Below are 18,094 nucleotides of genomic sequence, written 5' to 3'. Positions count from 1 at the left end.
TCACTCACCGCCTCACCCATGGTGGGGGAGGGCGGGGGGGGCGCGGCCAGACGCATCGGAGAGGAGGAGTGGAGACTTGAGAAGGCAGTAGCCTGTCGCCCAGGCCCCTCCCTCCGCCCAGCCTGGGCTAAGGCACACGCCCCTGGGGCTCCTGGCCGGGGACTGGAGCTGGTCTTCGGCTTTTGGTCGCGCCCACAGGTTCAGCATTCAGGAACAGCAGCACGGACACACGCAGATGCTGAAGGTCAGGACCCACGTCTACCCTCTGCCCCCTGGCTTCTTCCAAAGAGCCATTATCTTACACCTTGGGAGGCAGGGCCAGGCTTCCCAAACACTGCCGCATCCACAGCGCGTCTGGCGCGTCATCTGCGCATGCCCGGTGCTGTTCCAAGCATGTGGGTTATATGTAATCGTAGGAATTTGGAAATAACATTTGTGTCTGTAGAGGACGGATTAACTAAACTACAGACCCGCCACCGGCAGTGCACGGGACCATCATCTCGGCCAGGGGCGGGCAAACTTTTTGACTCGAGGGCCACAGTGGGTTCTTAAACTGGACCGGAGGGCCGGAACAAAAGCATGGATGGAGTGTTTGTGTGAACTCATATAAATTCAAAGTAAACATCATTACATAAAAGGGTACGGTCTTTTTTTTTTTTTAGTTTTATTCATTTCAAACGGGCCGGATCCGGCGGGCCGTAGTTTGCCCACGGCTGCCCTAGGCACTAACAGGTGATGGAGGTGAGGTTATTGGTACTGCTTATAAGTAACTACAAGTTGCAAGATGCAGATATCGTATAGCACAGGTATTCGGTCGGGAGAAAGGTGTAAAGACTTGACCAGCAGATGGTGGGCTGGGGATCATTTCTCTCTCCCCTTTATACCTTTGTTAGCTTGGGGTGCTGCCACCACTGGCCCTTCCCTGAGGGGACGGGCCTTGGTGGTGAACTTTTATACCATGTGACCCCCACCCCTTCGAGCCAATCAGACTGGGTTTGGTCACGTGGCTCCTGGGGGCCCCAGCATTGGCTGGTTGGTGCCACATGACTTGAGAAGTCAGGTCTAGAAAGATGAGCTGGGTTGCTTAGCTTTTCTCCATGGGGCCCAGGCTGTGCAAGGGGGCCAGCAGGGGGCTTGCTGAAGTTATGGGGGAGCAGGGACCAGAGGGAAAAGCCATGCCCTGGGGGATAGAGAAGCCCCCCAGACACTCATGTTCTTTCAACACCTCCCCCATTTTCCCTTGGGGTCATATGAGTGGGTCTCTGGTCCTTGGAATTGAACACTATTATGTTGTATTTTCCAAAATTTCTATGGCAACTTTATATTACTTTTAATAAAAATAATGAACCAGCAAAGGGGGTTCCATCCCATCCTTGGGTGACCTCACCATTGTGGAATGCCATCTCCCACTGGGTCAAACACGTGCAGTGAGCTGGTCTCCCTGCATCTCACAGGAGCTGCCAGTCAAGGCTGTTTGGGTGCCCTGCAGCCAAGGGGGTGGGGGTGGGGGTTGGCATCAGACACGCCCAGCCAGGGCCTGTGGGGCCAACCTGACCGGCCAACGGAGCCTTGTCGCTCTCAGCAGTGGCATCTTGGGAGGCGGCGTTTTTAGAGGACGTCAGCGACTCTGCATTTGCACTGGGCTCCCTACTGCCTTTCCCAGACTCAAACCCAAACCAGCACGCGACCTGGAACCGCCAGGCAAGAAACGTACACAGAGTTGCATAGGATTGGAAGTCTGTTTCCTCGGCGAGGGAACTGGTGCTGGCGCGTCTGCAGATGAGAGGGACAGCGTTCCCCACCGGCTGTACCTCAGGCTCTCCCAGATCTGCCACTTGAAAGGGGTGGCAGGCTGGCCTCAAACGGTCTCCTCCCAGCACACAAGCACCCTGACCCAGCTATGAGCTTCTGGGAACGTCCTTCCTACCTGCTTGAAATGTGGCTCGAGGGGCAGACAAGGCCAGGGGTGGGGGAGGTAGGGGAGGAAGGGGAGGAGGGTATATGACTCCTCTCAAAGCAGCAGGGCAGTAGGGTATCACACCTCCTCCCCCCTGGCCCCCTGGAAAGAAGACAACTGCTTGGGAGAGTCACCACTTAGAAGCTGTGTGGCACAGCTTGGGCAATTTTTTCTGTCCTTCCTGAGTCTCAGTTTTCTCAACGATGAAATGGGAATAAATATGACAGTGCGCGCCTCCCTTCCTTGTAGGGAGGCAGGCTGTGGCTGCCCACCCCAACGCCCCTGCCTTCCCATAGGAAAATGTCCAAGATCCTCTGGGGAACCGGGTGGGGGTGGATACGCCGAGCACAGGGCAGTCACCCCGCCGGCAGGGGCAGGCAGCACCTCTCGGCCCTGGCCGCGAGCCGACAGCTCGCTTTGCAGACTGTCCACAGGCAGTGCTGCCCTGGCCCGGGAAGGGTGAGTGGCTGCCACCAGGTTTGGAAACGTGTCAAACCCAATTCCAACCAGATGAGGCTGGCCTGCTCCCAGGGGTCGCTTTCCATGCGGGTCACAGCCTGGGGGAGACTTGTCCCCATCCCTCCCCAGGCGGCCAGGCCCCTTTGTCCCCCCACAGTCCTTGGGTCCGACTGACAAGCTCACCCCTCGGTCTGGGAGGCTCGGTTCAGAAGGTCCAGCAGCCTGTGCCTACCCTGTAGCCTAACAGCTCCCTGCCCCGCACCTCCTGTGGGCAGGGAGGCCACTGGGCAAAGGGAGAGGCTACGTGCCGTTCAAGCGCCACAACAGGGGAGTTCATTGGCTGAGCCCCGGACGCGCCCACCCCGAAGTGAAATATCCCACATGTAGCAGATGTGCACGAGGCAACTGGCCAGACGCCACTGCTTCTTTGTGCTGTTAAAAATGGTGGCTGACACACACCATCACCACCACACCACCGCCCCCCACCCCCCAGAACCATGGAGCAGAGGACGCGGCACCCCGCACAGTCCAGGAGGAAAGGAGCCCCAACTGCTTCGAGTTTAGCTATTAAGCATAGTTTCCAACGAGTGTACTCATGTCTTGAAACGAAACAGATGAAAGCAACATGTGTCGATGGTTGTAGGAAGGCAATAATGTCATCAACAGGAAATAAAGAAATTGAACACTGAGCCTCAGCCCAGAACCGTTAACTCTTCCCCTGCCCAGGCCCCAGGTCTCCTGCGTGGAAGGCCGGGAGCTTTCCGCACGCGGGCTCTGCCTCCAGGGGCCCCGAGGACCCCCCTGCCAAGGCCAGGAGCCCCAGACAAGGACTGGCTTTGCTTCCAGGGGCTGATGGCCTTGGGAGGAAGGGAGCCCGGGGGTCCTGGATTGCCCGGGGGAGCTAGCAGCCCGGCTGTGGGACCACAGTTAAGAGTGCCTGGCGAGGGCAGTGCTGGCTGCTGGCAGGGGTGGCAAAGCCAAGGCCAATGTGCTGGCACCGGAGGGGCAGGCGGCGCCACCCGGGAGTCCTGCAGGCCCAGGAGGCGCCGGGTGCTGCTCCGGGGCCAGGGGAGCTGATGGAGCAGGTCGGGTCTGGGAGGTCGCTTCTCACCCAGTCCCCCAACTCAAGACAGAATAAACAGAGTGCACCCCCACCCTCTGGCCGACCCTCAGAGAACCTGGAAAACGGTGACCTTAGGCCTGGGAAGGTGAAGCTCCCGTCCCCCTGCCCTGAGAGGGGTCAGAATGGCTCCTCCAGGCTGGCCTCCTGGCTTCCGTCTCTGATGTAGCGACACTGCTCAGCTCTGGGGACACCAGCCTCGCTGTTGCCCTTGTATATATCGCATGCAAATAATACACAAAATTTAAAAACCAGACAGAAGACGCAGGAGGAAATAGGTAAAGCCCGATCACGGAGCAAGAGTGTCGGCCCAGTTTTAGACCCGGCCTTCACTCCCAGGCCCAGTGGCGCCAGACGGTGCTGTGGGCTGTGCCTGTCACCTGCGTCAGAATCCTTGGGGTGCCTGGTGTAGGGGTCCGTGAACTAGTCCCCTGATATTCTGATTAGCTGGGACCAGAATATCCTAAAAAATGGATGGTAGCGTTGACATTACATGCAGGTAAAAATGGACAGAAATGCCTTAATTTCTTCTCTCGTCAATAAATAAAGAAACGCCCTGCAGGTGCTTTGCTGTTCTCTCAGAAAGGCACATGTTTTGGTTCACTGTGCCCGCGTGTACCAGTCAGCGGGGCCATCAGACGACTCCACAGAAATTTATTTCTCACGGTTCTGGAGGCTGGAAGCCAAGATCAGGGTGGCAGTCAGCTCAGCTCCAGGTGGAAACGTCCTGGCCCATGGACGATCGATCACCTTCTCACTGTTCCTCCAGGGGCCGAGAGAGCTCTGTCCTCCTCCCCTTTACGGGGTCTCTAATCCCGTCCTGGGGTCCCACCCTCATGACCTCAGCTAACCTTATTTTATTACCTTCCAAAGGCCTCACCAGGACTCAACATGAATTCAGCCTGTGGCACTGAGTGTCAAGCATCGTCCCAAGTCCACCGGAACCCCACCTGCAGGCCCTGCCAGGCACCGCGCAGAACACAGAGCAGACAATGGAACAGTCACAGGGACCGCCTGCAGCCCAGGCACATGCCCTTGACCGGGAATCAAACCTGGATCCTTCAGCATGCAGGCCGACTCTCTCACCACCGAGCCAAACCGGCCAGGGCTGTTTCTAAGATGATAGGGACCTTGTGGCTCGCAAAGCTTCTTCCCAGCTCATGGGGCAAGGCCCAGCAGAGAAAGGCACGCGGGCCCATGCGGACCTCAGCGCTAACCATGAACACACTGATGCTACAATGGGCTGCGAGGCGAGAATCGGGCTGGGCTGCGAGCCAGAGCCACGGGCGCTGCAGGTGATCTGGATGTGGGGCAAGGGCGAGTCCCCATCCCTGGGACTCAGTGTCCTTTCTCCGCACAGCCAGGATGCTGCCGTCTTGCCCTGCGCAGCACTAAGATGGTCACAGAGATACAGTGCGAAGTCAGCCTGGGAGATTTGGCCTGGACGGTCAAGTGTGCTCCACTTCTGAGCGGTGAGTCATGCAGGCAGGGCAGGGAGGTGAGTGACATTCAGGGAACATGGCCTGCAAGGGGGAGGGCGGCTGCCCTCTCAGGCTTCATGCAAATGAGGGGCACACAGACCTCGGTCTGTCCCAGGCACACCACCAAGGCTCCCAATCTCACCAAAAGGCAATTAACCATTAGCACCTGCCTACCTCTTCAGACTTGAGGGTAGCGATCAAAGCTGCCAGGCAATGAGGCGCTGATAAGCCTTTGGCCAGGCTCAGAGCCAGCTCCTGCCCTCCCTCCCTGTCCAGCCAGACACACTCAGCAGCCACATGTCAACCTCTGGGGCCAGGCCAGCCTTTCTAGAGCCTTTTAGCCCCTAAGCTAGCCCCCCAGCGCCCCCTCCCGTGCCCCGCCTTCTGCCTTTTTAAAATTTTTACTGATTTCAGAGGGGAAGGGAGAGGGAGAGAGAAACATCAATGATGAGAATCATTGGTCAGTTGCCTCCTGCACGCCCCCTACTAGGGATTGAGCCCACAACCCAGGCATGGGCCCTTGACCGGACTTGAACCCAGGACCCTTCAGTCCATAGGCTGACACTCTATCCATTGAGACAAAGCAGCTAGGGCCACCTCTCCCCCTTTCTAACGGAGCAGGGAAGCCACTGCCTTTCTCCCCCGACCCCTGGGCAGCCCCTCTCCCGCTTTCCCTGGCAGACGCACAAGCAGAAAGGCTCCCTGTAAACACCAGACCCTCCGCCCAGGCCCATCTGCAAAGCCTGCTTGTCTTGGACCATCAAGTTGCAAGAAGAACATCAAACCTACGACTGCAACATGGGACCTGTCAGAGAAACTTGTCTAACCTCCAGCAGGGTTCCTGCCCAGCTCACGTGGGAACCCTGGTGCCCAGAGGTGGGCACGAGTGCGAGGGGCCCGAGGTCTATGATGGGCTCCAGGTGGCCCGGCTCTCCCAGGACGCCGGGTCTGCATCCAAGCGCCAATCCTACTGGACACCAAGGGAGCTTCCACCGGGAGCTCTGGGCCCTGCCCACTCGAGGGGCGAGGAGCGATCCCCTCGCCTTCACATCCCCACAGGTTCACACAGGCGGTGCCCAGCGCAGGGAGGTGGCCTTGACGCCTCACAAGTGACTGTGTTTCGTCGCCCACCATCGGAGCAAACAGGGACCCGAGAGGCCAGGGGCCTTGCCTGGGGGACGCTGGTCAGTAAGTGTGGACACAGGTCTGTCTGACTTTGAAGTCTGGACGTATTCCGACCACCACACACGTGTCTAACCTACGACATCTGGGCTACAACATCATAAAAATCAAAGGCCGGCGCTCCGTTCCCAGCCTCCTTCCCATGTGGACTAGTTCTGTCCCGGAGCCAAGGACCTGCCACCCCGACTGGGCCCCTTGCTGACGGGGGTTCGGGGTGAGAGGAGGCAGCAGGTGCCACGCAGCTCCGGGGCAGGGACCTCAGGTTTTCTCTCCTGCAGGACATTGGGGCTGCAGTGGATCTTTAAATTAGCACATGACTTTTAAAGATTTTGGACTGGATTCTGGAAGGAATCATATATATCATGTTTCTCTATCGGGCTGCACTAAAAATTCAACGTAATTTTCTTTTAAAAATATTTTTATTATTGATTTCAGAGAGGAAGGGAGGAGAGATAGAAAATCAATGATGAGAGAGAATCAGTGACCGGCTGCCTCCTGCACGCCCCACACTGGGGATCGTGCCCGCAACCTGGGCATGTGCCCTGACCAGGAATCAAACTGTGACCACCTGGTTCATAGGTCAGCGCTCAACCACTGAGCCATGTGGGCCGGGCCATCGTAATTTTCTAAGAACAAACCAAATGCAAAGAACCGACCAAGCCACCCTCCCGGGATAATTCAGAGGGCGCATGGTGATCAAGGAGCGTCTATAGTGGGCCAACCTGAGACGACAGATGTTAAAAGAGGCCACAGCCGCTGCCTCCCTGGTTAAGGGGGGGGCTGCACAGCGGGTGTGACTGGAGGTGCCAGGAGGGTCCTCCCACCTGCAGCCCAGCTATGGGACCCCCTGCAGACGCGGTGCAGCTGGGGAGGGTGCAGACCCGTTCGCTAGGGAGCCGTCATCTATCCTCTTGAGAGAAGGTTTTTGCAAGGACTGTAGTGAGGGCTGCAGATGGCTGGGACCACGCCAGGTGGTCTTCAGGGCCTGCTGGTAACCATGGGAACACTAGAGGAGTGAGTGGGCTGGGTGGTGAGCACGATGGGGCCCTGGTGGCTAGGGGTGCATTTGGGGGTCCTTGGGGGAGCCAGGTGGCTTTCTGCAGAAGCCTGGGTGCTCAGGGTGGACAGGGCTGAGACCTGCTGGCAGGGGTGAAGGTACCCCAACCCCTGCCCCCAGTCTCCCCACAGGCTGCTGGGAATGCGCTAGGAGAGCCTGCCCTGCGTCTGCAGAGAGAGGCTAGGGCCGCCTGGCAGCTGTTCAAGTGTCATCCATTTCAAAGGCCTTTTGTTCAACTTCTAACGGCCAAAAGGACAGCCCGAGGCCAGGCACCGGGCGGCCTCACAGTCTCGGTGATGCCCCCCCCCCGCCCCCACCCCAAGCCAGGAGCTTGCAGAGGAGCAGGGCAATCAGGGCAGTAAACCAGGGGCGTCCAGGGGCCAGTGGCCAGGACGACGCTGGCCACACGCAGGTGTGCAGAGCAGCAAGGCCCCGGGTTTTGGAGAGACGCTGGCGGCAGGTCTAGCTCAGCGTTCAGTCGCCCGCGGGTGATTTTCCACTTTATTCTCCAGCCGGCTCCTGTGGGACTCCGAGCTCTGCCTCTGGTCTTGGTTCGGCCACTGCCAATGAGCCGGTGATTTCGGGGCAAGTCACCTCCCCTTCCTGAAGCCCTATTTTCTCATTCACAGAATAGACGATGGCTTGGTTGCCAGGCCTCATTCCTGCCATGGAATGTGGGAGCATTTCAGAGGATGCAAGGAAGGCCGAGAGGCAGAGGCTGGGAGGGGGCTTAGGGGGCTCAGTGGGGGCCCCACCTCACCTCCAGGGGCTCCTGTTCAAGTCTTCCTCGCACCCACCAGCTGCCCCCCAGACCAGCAGGCTAGATTTGGGGTCCTGGGGAACCAGGACCGCCGCCTCTGTAAAGCTGGCCCAGAACAGTGGGAGAGGAAGAAGAGGAAGACCTTCCTACTGTCCGAAACCTCGGGGCTTCTCATAGGTCTTCATGTGATTTGAATTCTGGGTGTCCCCCATGAAGAGGTGGGGGCCACGCGCGACCTTTGATCCCCTCGCCCCTCCCCCAGCGGTTCTGGGTCTGTTTTGGGCTGAGGAGTTGGGGTTACCAGCAATCACTGCCCTCCTGAGGGCGGGAGTGGGGGAGGGGGGGGGCGGCGCAGGCACAAATTGATGTCAGGTTGCAGCCAGGGTGTTACCTGGCGCTTTGAAGCCCCTAATGACTCCAGACTGTCTTCTCCAGCCAGCGCTACAAATGTTAATAAAATTAAAGCCACCTGAGAGCCCAGCCTGGCGATCCTTTGAAAGCAGGTCTGTGATGGGTTATTACCCTCAATTATCTAGTTGTCCACTCTCTTAGCTTGGGGTTAAACTCTTCCCTCTTCCTTTTGAAGTCATTATCCTTTTATCTATGACTGGACCGAGGAATCTCAGGACAATAATCAATGGAAACTTCATAAGAATGAGGAGCCGGGAGGGGAAAGGTGTGAATATCCTTCACTGGGGGCCTGCTCAGGAGGAGGGAGGGTGGGGCAGGGAAGGGGCTGTGTCCCCAACTCGAAGACAAAGGAAGGGGAAACCCCAGTGACAACCCAGTGAGCAAGTCCAGACCCTCTGGGACATGGAGAGAATGGCCACGTTGGGCCAGCAGAGGTGCAGCCCCCATCGAAGTGGAAGAAGTAATGAGAGAGTGCGCTTAATGAGGGCTTTGAAGTCTGCGGGGGCGCACGGTGGAGGGGAAGGGACCCACATCCATGCGCAGGAAGTGCTGGCCAGGGAGGTCTGTCCCCCAAAGAGGCTGTCGGTGGGGAGCGGGACTTTTCCCCCCTCCTCCTCCGCCTGAGAGGAAGGGCAGACTCCTGTGGAGCCCCATTGCTGGAGGAAAAACACAGCTCTCTTCCATTCTTTTTTTTTTTTTAAAGTCTTTCTGAGCTCCCAGAGACAGCAGGTCTTCTGCTGCCTGTCTTTCCTGGAGAGAGGGAGGCGGGGGAGGAGGAGCAGGAGAGAGGAAGGGAGGAGAGGAGGGGGCAGTGCTAACAAACGGTGGAAATGTGTGTTTCATTTCTCCTTTTCATTTAACCACATTTGGAACGCTGTCTACACAAAGAGGGTGAAAACGCAGGGGAAGGGCCTGTCCCGCAGTCCCCAGGCCTGGAGCAAGGAGCGGTCCTGCACGGTTTGTAGGGTGACATTTCCAGTGTCTGCCCCTCCACCACTGGCCCATGCCTTTCTGCCACACACACGCACACACACACATGCACACACACGCTGCCGACTGAGGATTTGAAAGCTCACATTTTTGCCCTTGTTACAACTCCCCCTCTCCTCATTAAAGAAAAAAATAAAATAAAAGCTGGCTTCATTGTGTGCCAGGTCAGGGAGCTCCCTGCTGCATCTGCTGGGCCCTGACAGTGCGCTCCAGCCCAGAGTCCCGCTGCAGAGGGCGGGCCCGCAGCCAGGAGCCCAGCATGCAGGTCTGCCCACTGCCTGCCCACGAGGTCCGAGTGGGGTTCTCTGCGCCCAGGGCTTCATGGTGCTGAGTTCAAGACTAGACAGGAGGCAGGGGCCACACATCCTTGTGTTCCTGGGAGCCCTCAGTCAGCCCCCGCCAAAGCTGGGGGGACGCACTGCTTTGTAACCCCAACATTTATGATTAGGATGCAATTTGAAACGAGCCTGTCCTGGGTTCTGATTTCAGAACACCGCACCCTGGGTTTTTATATCTTCTATCCTATTTGCACAGACACTTCCGCTAGCACTCTGGAAAACTCAGCAGCAGGTTTTGAAAAGTAGAGGCTTATGTGAAAAGATGAAAATGTTTCTGGTACTTTCTCTAAAGGCCGCTGGCTCTTTTCTCCCAGGGCCTAGCTTTTTCTTGGAGAGTAATCCTTTAAAGCCACAGCCTCATTTCTCCTAGGTCACGCTTCCATTCTTGGATTTAAAGCAGCGGTTCTCAACCCGTGGGTCGCGACCCCTTTGGCGGTCGAAGACCCTTTCACAGGGGTCGCCTAAGACCATCCTGCATATCAGATATTGACATGACGATTCATAACAGTAGCGACATTACAGTTATGAAGTAGCAACGAAAATAATTTTATGGTTGGGGGGTCACAACATGAGGAACTGTATTTAAAGGGCCAGAAGGTTGGGAACCACTGATTTAAAGGAGCCAGAGGGCTCACAAATGTGGGCATGTCACTCAAAAGGAGCCACGGGGCTTGGGCCATCTGCTGTTGGGGAGGAGGGTACAGGATGTGAGCTGGAGCAGTGACTTCCCAGGTGAGAGGGGCAGGTGACTCCGGCCTAGCCAATGAGAAGTCACCAAAATTGGGGTTTCTTGAGCCACGGTGAGGGGTGGTGGATGTCCTCAGTTGTGATTATCTCCTCCAAGGACATGGACGTAAACACTGATATGTATGTATATGTGAGCGAAAGATGCTGCCCAGTCGAGGAGACATCTGCTCCCAATTAGAATCGATGCTAAAGTTAGCTTAACAGAAAACAAACTTCTCAAATCAAGTGTAATTATTCTAGGTACATAAAAGCTGCTTTGTAATATGATTTGTGCGGACCCTGCAGGCACTTCTCCTTGTGTCGGAGGGTTTCATGTGCATTTCTGCCAGAAACTACAACGGCTCAAACCGTTTGACTGTCAAGAAAGAAAAGATTAAAAAGCCCGTGAGCCTGGACTGGCCCACATTCGCAACATCGCCGTCTCTCCCCGCTCCGGGACCTTCCGTTTTGCAGTGGTTTCCTAGTCTTTGCGCTGGGAAGGAAGCTGCGTGGAGATGTTTGTGATGGGAACGGGACAGGCTTAGGGAGGGCCCGGATTCTTTTTTAAGAGCTTTAAGATGCCCTGGGTCCTTCTAGAATACTTTTGAAAATGTTTCTTTTCCTGTACGTGCCTCACAAAAGGAAGCTAAGCTATGAAGAGTATTGTTAATTACTGGTTTGGAGAAAGTCTAATGCTGGCTTCTGATTGGCCATTCTGCTGGGCGGGGCGGGGCAGTGGGGCGTGTGGGAGGGGCTCCGGGAGGGCACAGGGGCCCTGGGAGTCCAGCCGGAGACCCTGGATGCTCCGGGAGAGCTGGGCGGGGGGCTGGCTCGGTTCTTCAGCATCCCTTGGCCGTATTTCCCTCTGGGGTGTGCCGATATCCCCCGCACACCTTGCTATATATTTTTCAATGTGACAGACATTTCTGCAGCGAGAGAAAGTGGATGCTCAATACCAAGTGAAGCTCAACCCGGACTGGCCAAGAGGCTCCCAGGAGACTGCAGCCACCCACTGTGACCCGTCACACTGTGAGGAGCCGCGGGGAGGCCTGCGTCTCCTGTCGCTTTGAGAGAGAGGCTTCGTGTGTGGCGAGAGGCGGCGTCGGGACTGGCTCCAGGAAAGGTGGCTTTGTCGGAGGAGGAGAGGCCCAAAGCCAGGGCGTTCTTTTCAATAAGCTTCTTCCAGACTCTGGCCTCCAAGCAGATCCAGTCCCAGGTCAGAGCAGCAGAGGCTGGACGGCTCCCCTCTGTCAGCCCCCAGCCACCCACCGGAGAGCAGGTGAGTGCAGTGCATGAGCTCTGCACCGGGGGGGAGGGGCAGGGGACATTCCAGAATGCTCTCCACTTTTGTGGAAGTAAAGAGTGAATTTAAGACCTGCAGACCCATGGGAAGCATAGCCATTGCCCCAGCAACCTGGTTTTGCAGAGTTGTAGCTCTTAGCTAGCCTGCGTCCACGCCTCCCTCTGCCACATACTGGCCAGGATGGGTCACCAGGCTGCTCTATGCCTCCATCTCCCAGCCTGTAAGGGGGGAGGAACCCTGTTCCCGAGAAGCTCTGTGGTTAGTAGGGTGTAGAGTGTCTCGCACATTGTAGCAGGGCTCAATACACTCATCATTATTTTTCCAATAACTGTTCTGTGTGCACAAACACAGATGAGAATGAATGGGTTTCATTGAGCCCCAAGACCGTAAGCTCCTGTTGAGTAGGAACGGCGTTTCCCTATCGACCCTCAGGTCCAGCATGCTGCCCGAAGCTTGGTGGGCACCACATGCAGCTGTGGCTGCTGTCACAGACACTGCAGACCTGCTGTGGGGCAAATGAGAACTACGGAAGCCTTTGCTGTACAAAGAAACAGTCTCACAGGATTGCCTGAATTGAACATTGATTAGTTCTATGAACGGAAGTGACACATGACAGATCAAGTTGAAGTCCATCATGAGATAAACAGGGGCCCCTACTGGTACAGCATGGAAACGCAACCCGATTCTATTAGACATCGTTGGCCATGAGCCCGCAGGAATAGGAACAGGAAAAGGAAGCTCAGAGTTGGTGGATCCTTGCTTGACCCTAGAAGCAACAGAAGAGGAGACGAAGGGGAAGGAGAAGTTCTTAACTGAGGAAGAGTCCAAATGCTACCAAGTTCTCCAATTGCTGGCAGTGCCACGCACGGAGATGCCATCGACTCTCCTTCCCATGGAATCTGATCCACCGAGCAGCTCTGCTCGCTCCCAGCAGCTGCGATATGTCTGCCTCCATCCACCCTCGTGACCTTGTCTGGGCTCCATGACCCACCAAAAACATAAAATGACCGACTAGGACATAATCTCTGATGCTGACCAAGGAAAATGGGATGGGCCAGGAGGGGTTCTGAAATACGGCCTTGATGTGGGCTCTAATAAACGGCACCAATCAGAGAGGTTCCCCTCACCACAGTGACCTGTAGAAGCCAATGGGAAAACAGGAGCCTCTTTTGGGGGACCTTGGCTGGACCCCATTCATTTCACTTGCCTCAGCCTTGGCTTTCGGGAGGAGTGGATGGACGCTGAGGATGTCTTGTTTCCACTAACATGCACCGAGCACCTACTGTGTGCTGGGCATTATGCTAAGGCTGAAGCCCTCCTAGGGTAAAGGGGGTGCTCCAGGCGACACAGCCATCACAGTGCCCACTGCTCAGGGCCATGGGAGTGGTTCAGTCATGCTTGTCACTGGCTGACCACGCGGCCTCGGCCAAGCCATTTACATCCTGTCTTAGTTTCTTCTTCGGTCAAGTGAGGAGGTCGGCTACATCATCTCCCGTCTCAGCACAGACATGCTAAGCATCATGATCCATGGGAAGGAGGGAATGGCTGTCCCACTGTAACGCGGAGCTGCTCAGAGTGGGGATCCATTTCCTCACTGTCTGTCAGTCCTCTTCTACCACCAACGCCCTCCACACATGGATGGTTTTCTCGGCCACAGGCCTGTTCCCTCCCTTCGCAGTGCCTCCCACTGGTGGTGCCGTCCACTGGCCGGCTCCTGGGGAGAACCAGGAGCACTGAAGCCTGAAGCCTTGACGCCCTCCTGACCCCGATGCTAAGGGAAACACGTCCCACACAGGGCAGCCAGTCGGCTCTGCCCCAGCCCTCCCGAAGGGGAGGAGGAAACCGGCCTCTGAGGTGGAAGAACAAAGAGGCAGCGTTCTTGTCTAGAACAGGCACATTGATGGCACAGAAGCGATGCTCCCCGAAGTCCCAGCGGTCACCTGACAGCTCACCTCACATCTGGGGTGTTGTCTGGGGCCAGCTGATGGCATACGCTTCCATGTCTTTTGAGAAGATTAGCAGGCATGAGCCATAGCTTTTTAACATTTTTGTAATTATTATTTTCTCCATTGAAATAGAAATATCTTTCCTCCTCCCCTGTTTTACTGAAACATGGTGGAGGGTAGGTCTTTTTTGTTAAAAAAAAAAAAAAAAGAGGCTGTTTGGAACAGTTTGAAATATCTTTAAAGGAACAGTCAAATCATCCATTCAACTAAGTAGGAGTCAACTCCCCTAGAAATAACTTCCAAAAACTTCTTTGGAATATGACATTTTCAAAGCAAAATTCTTTTCTTTTTTCAAAATACCACAAGCAATGCGTTGAGTTCAGGGAATACTGCCTGCCAAACTTCAGTTTTTATAGTTAACCTTTCTACTTCTTTGACGTCTTGCAAAAACATGCTTGAAACTCTTCAAAAACCTTTCAGGTTGAAAGTTTGGGAAAGAGTCTTAACCAACAAAAATGTCAGTTTGGAACTTCCCTGCCCCCTTCCCTGGTTCAGGGAGAAGTTTTACTGCCTGTTCACCACACAGGTAGACTCGACTCTAGCCAGGTGGGGAGGGCCAGGCGCTCAGCACGCTGTTGACCTGCTGTCGCCACCCCCTAAGGGACTCCTCATGATGAGAACGCACCGGCTCTTGGGCCATTAAAAGTGAGGACCCCCAAATTGTGCTTCTGGTAGAGAAATGATATCGAACATACCCCACTACTTTTGTGTCAGGGCAAATAATCGTTATATAGTCAAGTTCTGTCAGAGACATTGAAAATATTCCTATAAAGTGGGACTAGTAACTCATCAGATTGAGGATGGAACTTTTAAAAACATGTTGATAAAATACCTGTCACAATAGGACAATGGGATTAGTGGTCATGTTCTGGGAATAATATCCTTTGGGCCTAAAAAAGAATCATCTTCTATTTTTCCTGGAGCCCAGAAAAGCACTTTCAGCCCAAACATCAGCCTCCTATCTCATTTTCTTTCTCTCTCGCATGTGCTTTCTGAACCCATTTTCTCATTACTTACTCTGAATGGCCCAGTGGGCAGCATCCTCCTTCGAAAGTGAAAGCCTCCTTGGAGATGCCGCATTGAAGTGGAAATGCACGCAGCAGAGCCCAGCCCCTCTGTAATCCTGCCTGGTGTCCGCATGCCAGGAGTGCTCGGCCTTATTAAAACACGGGCCTTCAAGGAATGCAGCTGGCACACAGGCTGGCAGCTGGCACAGGGATGAGAATCCAGGTGGGGATGAAAGAAGTCGTGCCCATCCAGGGCCCCAGGCAGAGGCAGCTGCTTCCACGGACCTGCCACCTGGCACCGAGCGGTTGTCCCGCACACGGCGGCTCAGAGTGGACAGTGTCTTGGAGGCATCAGGTGCCGCTGGACGTGGACTACATGTCTTAGGAGATCGCCATGCGTGGAGGTCCAGCCAGGTGATCTGACTTCTTCCCTCAGTTGTGCTGCCATGGCGACGATGTGATAAACGTGGACAGCCACTTTCCTTCTCGTGGCCATTGCACAGGGACGGTCCTGAGTGATCTCTGTCCAGGGAATGTGAAGCATTCTGGGAGAAAGCCCAATCGTAGGTCCCTTGGAAGAAAGATGCAGAGATACATCCCTGTTTCAAAGGCAGAGCCTCAGGTAGGGATGGTTTTGTATCTCTCCAGTTTCCTAGTCTGATTCCTGAAAACGTCTGCCCCATGGTGTCTCTGCAAAGTCCAGATTGATGGAGGTTCATGAAGAGCGTGTGGGATGTGAGCTGACTCAGCAAACTCTGAGCACCTGCTCCGTGCCCAGTCCGTGCTGGGTGCTGGGGTGACACAAGGCCCACAACATGGTTGCTCATCAGGAAACGCAAAGTAAAACCACCATGAGCTAACCTACATGAGCATCAGAATGACTCACATGGAATAGACTGACAATGTCATGTGTTGACAAGCATGTCAAGCAACCGGAACTCTCAGACATGCTGAAAGGAGAATAAATTGGTCCAACCCCTTTGTAAAGCTGTTTAGCAATATCTAGTCAACATGCTGTCCTGTGTCCCACTGGTGCTACTCCTGCCACAGACCTAGAGGAAGTGCTGCACCCAGAACGCATGATGGTATTCCCAGCACGCACATTAGTCCCGACGGGGAACAATGCAAATACCCACCACAGGCGAGTGGATAAGCAAACTGTGGGATATTTACATCATGGAATACTACACAGCAACAAAGGGAAATGAACTACAAATACAAACACTCACATGCCCCAAACGCACAGATGATTCCTTGAGTGAAAGAAACCGGGTACAAGAGAACATGCTCTATGATTCCACTTATGTGAAGCAGAACAACAAGCAAATGGGCTTGGCGCTAGAAGGCAGAGGGATGGTAACCTCTGGCTGTGGGCACTGCCTGGGCAGGACAGAGGGAACCTTCTAGGGCGATGGAAATGTTTGGCAGCTTAATCTGGGTGATGATTACGTAAGTGTACACATCTGTAAAGGTAATCACTCTGTACTCTTAAAATCTGTGTTCTTTTTACTGCATGAAATTGTACTCAATAAAAAAGCAAAATAAAATAAAGCAACAATAAGTGTATATTTTAACTTTTCTTATACGTTTCCTTGGTCCTTTTAACCAGACCATAAATTCTTCAGCACAAACCATGTCTTATGCTAATAAAGATCTCTTAGACAAAAAGAAACAAAACAGACACATGTATGATAAAACTGCATAGACACACACACTCCCATGTGTTCTCCAAGCCAAGCTGCAGAAGGAGTCGGGCAGAGAGGGGAGTAGGGGTTAAAAGACTGTTTCTGAAACAATTGGAAAGGATGCTGACATCTTTTCAGCAGTCTATAGGTGGTCCATTGTCTTCTGGCTCCCAGTGTTTCTGATAAGTAAGCATTCATTCTTAACATTGTTCCTTGGTCTCCGCCCCTCCACTCCCCATGGCTTTTTCTCTGTACATATGGTTTTCATGTCTAGTCTAGGATGTGCCTAAGCACACTTTTCTTTATAGTTTTGTTGTTGTTGTTGTTAATCCTCACCCAGAGGATATTTTTCCATTGATTTTTAGGGAGAGTGGAAGAGAGAAAGAAAGACAGAGAGAAACATTGATGTGAGAGAGACACATCAATTGGTTGCCTCCTGCAAGTGCCCCGACCAGGTCTCGGCCAGGGAGGAGCCTGCAACCGAGGTATGCGCCCTTGTCTGGAATCGAACCTGGGACCCTTTGGTCTGCAGTCTGAAGTTCTATCCGCTGAGCCAAACTGGTTAGGGCTTCTCTATACGTTTTATTTTGCTTGGGATTTGCTGAATTTCTTGGATCTGTAAGTTGATGGTTTTCACCAAATGTACTAAATTTCCAGCCATTGTTTCTTTAGTTTTTTTTAGTTTTTTTAGTTTCTTTAGTTTTTTTTCTTCCCTATTCTCTTTCCTATATGTCTGAGATTCCAATTACACATATGTTAGACCACATGTTTTGCTCCAGAAATCACAGAGGCTTTGTTCATTTTTTGCAATATAGTTTCTCATTTCTTCAAATTGGATGCTTTCTATTGCTCTGTGTTTCAAGTTTACTGACATTTCTTTAGTGTCTCCAATATGCTGTCAAGCCCATCTAATACAATTTTCATTTCAGATATACCTTTCAGTTCCAGAATTTGATTCTGCTTTTTAACATTCTGTTTCCCATCTCAAATTCTCCATTTTAACATTTATTATGACCATCCTTTCCTTTAAGTCCTTGAACATATTTATAAAGTTGCTTCAATGTCCTTGTTTGCTAATTCCAAAATCAGATTCATACTGAGGTCAGTTTATTTTTATTGCTTTTTCTTTTGACTAAGATAAGATTTTTGGTTTCCTTTCATGTTCAGTATTTTTAAATTCTATACTAGTCATTGTGTTTTAAATGCTATAATGACTGGATTTTATCTTTCTTTGAAGGTTATAGTGCGTTGTTGTTTTTTTCAAGCAGATAGTTAACTTGATGGGTCTCAAACTCTAAACTTGATTTCCTCTGGGTGTTAAAATCTTCTAATGTGCAGCAGGGTACTGTCCGCACTCACTGGGTTAGTGAAAGGTCTTTATCAGACTGATCCAGCTTTGAGTCCCCATTCCACCACCGGGATTGTTTCTTCTTGGGATATAAACTCTCAGCCTCGTTTCTTCATCTAGAAGGAAGAGCTGATGGCATCGATCTACCTCACAGCACAGTTGTGAAGACTCAGGGAGAAACGTCTGTGAAAGTGTCTTGCCCTCAGCAAATAGATTATTTCCAAATAGAATCGATCCACACCGGAATGCTTTTAGTTCAAAGTC

This window comes from Myotis daubentonii, chromosome 16, assembly GCF_963259705.1.
Source record: "Myotis daubentonii chromosome 16, mMyoDau2.1, whole genome shotgun sequence".
NCBI lineage: Eukaryota > Metazoa > Chordata > Mammalia > Chiroptera > Vespertilionidae > Myotis > Myotis daubentonii.
This window is presented reverse-complemented; position numbering follows the sequence as displayed.